This window comes from Amblyomma americanum, chromosome 4 (assembly GCF_052857255.1).
Source record: "Amblyomma americanum isolate KBUSLIRL-KWMA chromosome 4, ASM5285725v1, whole genome shotgun sequence".
Classification (NCBI taxonomy): Eukaryota; Metazoa; Arthropoda; class Arachnida; order Ixodida; family Ixodidae; genus Amblyomma; species Amblyomma americanum.
The window spans coordinates 114,619,360-114,626,134 of record NC_135500.1 but is presented as its reverse complement, the minus strand read 5'-3'; the positions used below and the strand labels follow the sequence as shown (position 1 = coordinate 114,626,134).

Here is a 6,775-nt window from a genome sequence, read left to right as displayed (position 1 = left end):
AAAGCACCTCAACCACGGTCATTGAGGGAGGGATTAAATTTATTCACAGAGCGGCCTAGGAAGGCTCGCATGCCCTCCCTTCATGTGTCGAGAAGGTATATAATAAGTCTTTATTTAGTTACTCTAGCCACGGCGTTCAAGTAACACCGTGACTCTAGGAATAACTGTTACGGCATACCGCTCACGTCTTATAATTTATTCGTGATTGGTGTATCAACGTCGTTGCGTCAACCTAGTGTATGATCAAGTTCTTATTTTTGATTATATAAGAAGGGGGATAGCGCGAACGCAGTCCCCCACTACCAAAAATTGCATGCCCCATCTGCCCCAGTTTGGGGTAGTGGCAGGGGTCAGCACGAGCGCAGTGCAATGCCCGCGCCTCTCCCTGGGGGCACCGCCTCGCTGATCACGGTAACCCCGGCACCAGGTAAGTATGCTTAAACACGGTCTTGCCAGCCCACCCCACCGACACGGACCCCGTCTCCTGCTCCGACGAGCACCGCCAAGAAAGTCAAAGAACCGCATCTCTCTATCCTACATTGCGAGTCCGCATTAACGGTACGACATAGCCATTATTAGGAGCCTTCGAGCTATTAATTTAAAAACTTTCTTAAACGCCATGCTTGCCCATTGCTTGCTTAAAATATGCTCTAAACGAAGCCTTCACGCCGACTTGAACCTCATTCTCACTGACTGATAGACGTTACGCTTAACTGGTGGGGGCGCCACTTGAAACGCCGTCTCTCTTATTTGTCCACGGAACGTTTCTACTTGTTTCCATCGCACACGCATGCACGCGTTCTCCCTTCGTCAGGGCAGGCTTACAATGAAACAGTTTTGTCAATATAAGGACACAAATTGAGCGAGAAGGTATAATCTCCGCCCTCAAAGTTCGGCGTGCATGCAGATGAAACCGGTGATCTTGTGCTAGAGCCTGAAGCGAGTTTTTCTGCTGCTGATAACTGACTTGTTTGTGGAAGTGTCGTGACAATGGCTGGTGTACTCATCAGCGAAGCGGAGAAGACATACATCGTCCACGGGATACAAGAAGACCTGCGCTGCGACGGTCGGAGCTGTTTATAGAGTACCTGTTTCAGGAACTCGAGACCGGCATCGTGTCCAACTGCAGCGGTTCGTCACATGTTCGGCTCGCAAGTACCGACGTATTGGTTGGCATCAACGCTGAACTCGATGCTCCTGATTCGACTGCACCTGAGCAAGGCCGCGTAGAGTTTTTCGTCGACTGCACTGCTAATGCTGACCCTGAATTTGAGGGAAGAGGCGGAGAGGAGGTCGCCACTAAGATCAAATCGGCCTTGGCTCAAACTTTTGGCTCTCCAAGATGCCTTGGCCTGAAGTCTTTGTCAGTTATTCCCGGTCAACAAGCTTGGGTTCTCTATGTGGACGTGTTGATTTTGGAATGTGGAGGAAGCTTGGTTGATGCTGTGTCTGTGGCAGTCAAGGCAGCTTTGTTTGATCTGAAGATTCCAAAAGTCTCAGTCACCATGGATGAAAATGGAGAACCTGAAATTGATGTTTCTGATGACCCGTACGATGTCAGCAAACTGAGCGTTGCCAACGTGCCTTGCTTCATAACACTTTCCAAGATTGGCCAACAGTTTGTGCTAGATGCAACTCAAGAGGAAGAGGCCTGTGCCGTGGGTTCGTTAGCTATGGCTGTGACAGGAGCTGGGAAGGTTGTCAGTCTCTTCAAAGGTAGCGGTGGAAGCCTTCATCCTGAAAATGTGATGGACATCATAGAGGTGGGGAGAGATGTTGGGATTGCTCTCAATGCTGCAGTCATGAAAAATTTAGAGTTGGAAACCAGTTTGAAAAAAGAAAAGAAGGGATTTCTTCTGTAACGCTTAAGTACTGTCAGGTTGGCACGTTAATAATAAACACACTGGCTTCAGCAAAGATATTCCTAGACTCTGCTACAATTGCCTCCACAGCGGCTGTGTGTCAAGACTGCACCAGTTTCCTCTTCAACAGTTGCCCTGGTGTGAATGTGTGTACCGTGTGGGAGATTATGTAACCGTAAATAAGGGGCATGTTCGGAACGTGAAACAAATGATGCAGCTATCAGTGTAAAGCTTGCAAAACCAAGGAAAATCCAAGGAACTGTGCAATACCCTCCTCAAGCGGCATTGCAGCTACATAAAATTGTTGCAGGAGTAACTGTACATATTGGCCTTTCAGTTGAAGGCAGCATTAGGATCTTTGTAGTGAAATTAATGGGAAATTCTAAACTGGCCCCACCCATGAATTTATAAAGAGGCCTCCAGCACCTTGGCCATGTTGGAGTTTGTCTTCTTCGAGCGCACACAAATGCTGAAAACTGCTTTTCGTTTTGGTCTTTGAGCACCCAGGTATGGTACCTCTCTCATGATAACAAATACATTTGTTTCGTGACCAACTCGTACTGGAATATTGTGAAGCAGAAGGAACCGATTGAGGTCCTAGATATGAAGTTTTCACGTTTTAGGAAACTCGAAAGTTGCGGGCACGGCACCTGACTAACTGTTGAGCCATAGGCTCATCATAGGCTGATGCTTTCTGAAACAGAAACCTATTGCTTTCCAGCTAAAATGGCTGCCCATTGTAGCTCTCGTGAGAAATGAAACTGAACTGAGGCAAAATGTGTGGAAAATAATACGTGCAATACATGCATTTCAATCAACATGGGCAAGCACAGCTACCTAAGCCTCAGGTAGGCATCGTGCAGGAACAATTCATGTGGTTCTCGTGCTGTTAGTGCAAAATCACTCATGCGCTCACCAACACTGACCAAGAACCTTGTCATCTTGGATCTTTGAATCTTGTGCCAATGCCTAGCAACAGCGACGCCACATTAAGTTAAAAAAGAAATCGCATCATTATTAATGACTGGGAGTCGAATCCGCGGTGGCGCAAACAGATCAGCTTCAAAGGCCGTTGCACGACAGCACCAGGCTATCGCCGCAGCCGAACATGCCGCGCATTAAACTGCAGCACACTCTCACACTGTGCATTGCACATCGTCTTCTTCATCCACGAATGCTGCTATGAAAGTAATATTTACTCTACTTAATTTGACAATGAGGATGAGGAAGTTTAAGACGTGCATAAGCGGCTACAGGGAATTTTATACACCAGCAAAAATTGGGCTCGCGTCACTTGATGGAGCCAGTGGGAGGACCACCTGGGTTAGCTACTGCAGGAGTGGAGAAAATGCGACACAGTAACAATGAAGCCATCGATGATGTATTAACGCCAAGTTGAAACATTTTCAAAAAGACGAAAATCCCGTGCTTTCGCGCTATAATCGGTTTAACCAACTTAAAACCGTGACAATTTTATTCCCACACATTTTTGTGTCTTCAATTGCATACGGCCTGCTTAAAAAATTGTTTCTAATAGCAAGTTTCTCACTAGCTAACACGAGGCTGATGAATTTTTCAGTTCATATGTCCGAAAAAGTATAAGATGGTCCCCAAATTCCTCCAAACTGAAAAAAAATTAACTGCCAATTTACTTAATTAAACTAAATGTGACATAGGTGTGCTAGCACAATATGTATAGACCCTTCGTACAGGTTACTTATGGCAATTTTACAGACAATGTAAGCGGCAGCCGGTGCAACGCGGTTTCTGCCTTTCCACTGGGCTACAGTTGCCGTGAAACCGGTCTGCCTCCTCAACCAGGTCACCACCAGGCTTCACCCGCATACAACTGTTTCTTCACTAGTGACCCACCTAGTGCTGGTGCACTCCATCTGACAAGTGGACACTTCAACAACTGACGGGACTGCTTTTTCACTAGCAAGGCATCTAGCACAGCACACTATAACTGCTCACAGCTGGTTCTAGCCATGCTGTGAAATGCTTTCCAGGTACACTGCAAATGCAACCTTTTAGTTTTCATCATGGATCAGCAGATTACCAGCCAGAATCGAGCTGATGCCACTTGAATTCATAGTTCGTGATTATGATTTCTATTTTCTACTCTCAAATTGATCTCAACAATTTCATAAGGAAGCAGCATCTCTACTTGAGTTTGGAAAATGTGAATGGGATTCACCTGATTCCAGCGAGAAGTATGTTTCTCAGTTAACAGATGACAGTGCAATGCGACGGTACTTTCTGCGCTTATCGCAGGACCTTAACAACTTTTGGGCTCGCTCACCTGAAATCCAAGACGCGAGCACTAAGTGCCCTACTGTTTGTCGAGGACGTGTGGCATTTCACACCCCATGTTTTGTACTTGGGCATGGTAAGGGGCATGTGGATGGGATGCAAGTCTATGTTACTTAATATCTATACTGCCATATGAGTAGCCTTCAGTAGCTTATTTCCAGCACTGAAGGCTTGGTGGGAAAGCTTTGTGTCCTTGCAATCACCAATACAGTGCTCCCAAGACCTGCGGGCCTTTCAGTTGCGTGCTGACAAGTAACGAACGGCTGACTGGCGCAACATTTGGCATGCTGCTTACAGCGAGTGCCGATCTTTCTCTGCATAATGTAGCATCGTGACCTGTGCTTCAAGTAGGTGCCTGCATATTGGTGTACCTCAGTATGGTATAACTAAGACCGCTCTTGATCTGCTTCATGCTAGATAAAGCTGCACCTCGGCCAAGGCTCTTTATCTTTAGGTCAGGGGAGTAAGGGGGGGGGGGGGGGGGGAAGGGTACAAGGGGTCCGAGACCTTCCATGCTAGAATGTAGATACTACATGAATTTATTCTTCTTGAAGGTGATCGGAATGTTTCTTCTATATCACTTCGAAAATTTCGCTCTGATTTTTAGTAAGAATCATGAACATATTTCCTAAAACCCGAGATAGAGAAAAATAAGAAGTTGGCAGCACTACACACGGCTGGAAGAAAGAGAAACCCATGCCCTCATCCACGAGTCAACCCGGAACTGGCCACAGCTCCAAAGCTACACAACGAGCATACTGACACAGCACTGCCCTGATACAGTAAAATTGCAGTAACGAACCAGTTAGGTTCATGCAACTCAACTCCTGATGAACAGGCAAGGGTAGGGAGATGAGCGGCTTAATAGATAGGATTCTTTCCGTGCACATCCTAACGACCCCCTAGAGATTAAGTTCCTTAACAATGACTATCAAGGTTTTTGGTTAGGTCACTGGGGTACACAGGCAAGTAATTTCAGTGTTATAGTTCTGGCAGTCTTGATACCATAGGCAGCATAAAAGGGATCTTGCAGAGCTGCTACCCTCCCCGTTCGACCACGTCCTACGTGGAATCTGCATTCCACGTACGCCGCGATGCTCAGTAGTGGCGCCGGTGGACAGCTCTTAGAGACTTCACACAACACAAATACAGCGTTGCGCATGACATGCGCGGAGGCCGTGGGTTCGGACCCACCGGCGGAATGTAGCTGTTTACTTCTTTACTTTCTGCAAAATTATCCCGGAATGATTACACAGTTTTCGCTCTAACAAGATAAAAAAAAGTGACTCTGCATGGTTTCTGAGGAGGAACATACTTCCCAGGTGAAAGTCTCCAAATGGCACATGCTTCTGCATGGTTTCAACTGGAACCAACTGGCTTTAACGCGACAGCGTTAAGGAGCTCGTGTCGCCGAAAAGCCGGTGTCGTCGGCAGCGTTTGGTTCCAGTTGAAACCATGCAGAAGCATGTCCCATTTGGAGACTTTCACCTGGGAAGTGGTTCCTCCTCATGCACGCTTGCAATAGTTTGTAACGCCGTCCGAGGTTTTCGCAGCTGTTTTTAATGCACACATTGACGCCTTTACAGGTCGAGTAAGTTTTTCTAAATTGACTGCCGAGCGTCAATAAACAAAGAAATTTCAAGCAACACGTCGACGCACCGTTCATCCACCATCATCAATCAACCGGGGAACCGAAAAAGAGGACTTCTCGCACTGCTTCATTTTTCTGGAAGCACAATTAAGGCAGCGACAATTAACTGCGATTTATCCCCAGAACGCTTCCCGTTTGAAGAGAAGCACCGACAGCTATCTGGCAATGACGTCATTGGATTGCAAACATTTATTTCGTCAGCAAATGCAGATGATCCGTGCTAGGTGGCTATCAGTCCACGGCTGACAGCGACCTGTGTAGCCCGTTTATTGGCCTCCATGGGTTTGAATACGTAGGTACATACCCAGGTCTGAGCTGACCAACACGGCCTCCGATTTTGCTCGAAAGTAGGAACTTGTATTAGAGATTGCGGTTCCGGCTCCTAGTTGCACAATATGTGATCCTAAGTGGCTATTTCGCCACATGGTGTACCGTCTTTGCCAAAAGTAACCAGGCCGCCCGGCTTGCTTCTCAGTTGTATAGTGGAACACTTATCGCACCATTGAGGAGCCCGACTAATAGCATAGACTTATTTCCACACCACCCTCACTGTGGCCAATTGCTGGCATCTTCAAAAAGGTAGGGAAAATCCGGGTGCAGTGCCACTTGCAAGACTGAAGGAGTTCTTGTTCTGCTATCACTACATTTGGAGATCTTCCCTTTAGAATATGCAGTCTACAGCAAAAGCTTACATGATGCTGGTGAGTGAAAGAAAAATTATTTTGGTGCAGTCTTTCAAGCCAGTCACCTAGCTGAAGTGCCTGCAAGGAAATGAATGCTCCATCCACTGGTATCAATACCAGGCACTGAATCGTACGAAAGCACTGCAATAAATTTGTTGTGGAGCAGATATATCCTGCAAATTTTTTGCTGGCGGCTGTTTATGCATAACGTACCCTAAGGTGGAACAAAGAGGTGAATAAATGCAAAATGCCTTTAACTTGAACGG

The 6,775-nt window shown here is 46.6% G+C and overlaps 1 non-coding gene and 1 pseudogene across 1 annotated transcript; one reads left to right on the top strand and one right to left on the bottom strand.

Moving 5' to 3' along the window:
* Positions 1-271: 271 nt before the first annotated feature.
* On the bottom strand, positions 272-435 carry LOC144130673 (U1 spliceosomal RNA). Its single transcript, XR_013314171.1, has one exon. It is a non-coding gene; the product is annotated as a U1 spliceosomal RNA (small nuclear RNA).
* A 34-nt stretch (positions 436-469) lies between these two features.
* On the top strand, positions 470-2,294 carry LOC144128256 (exosome complex component RRP42 pseudogene; annotated as a pseudogene).
* The last annotated feature ends 4,481 nt before the right edge of the window (positions 2,295-6,775 follow it).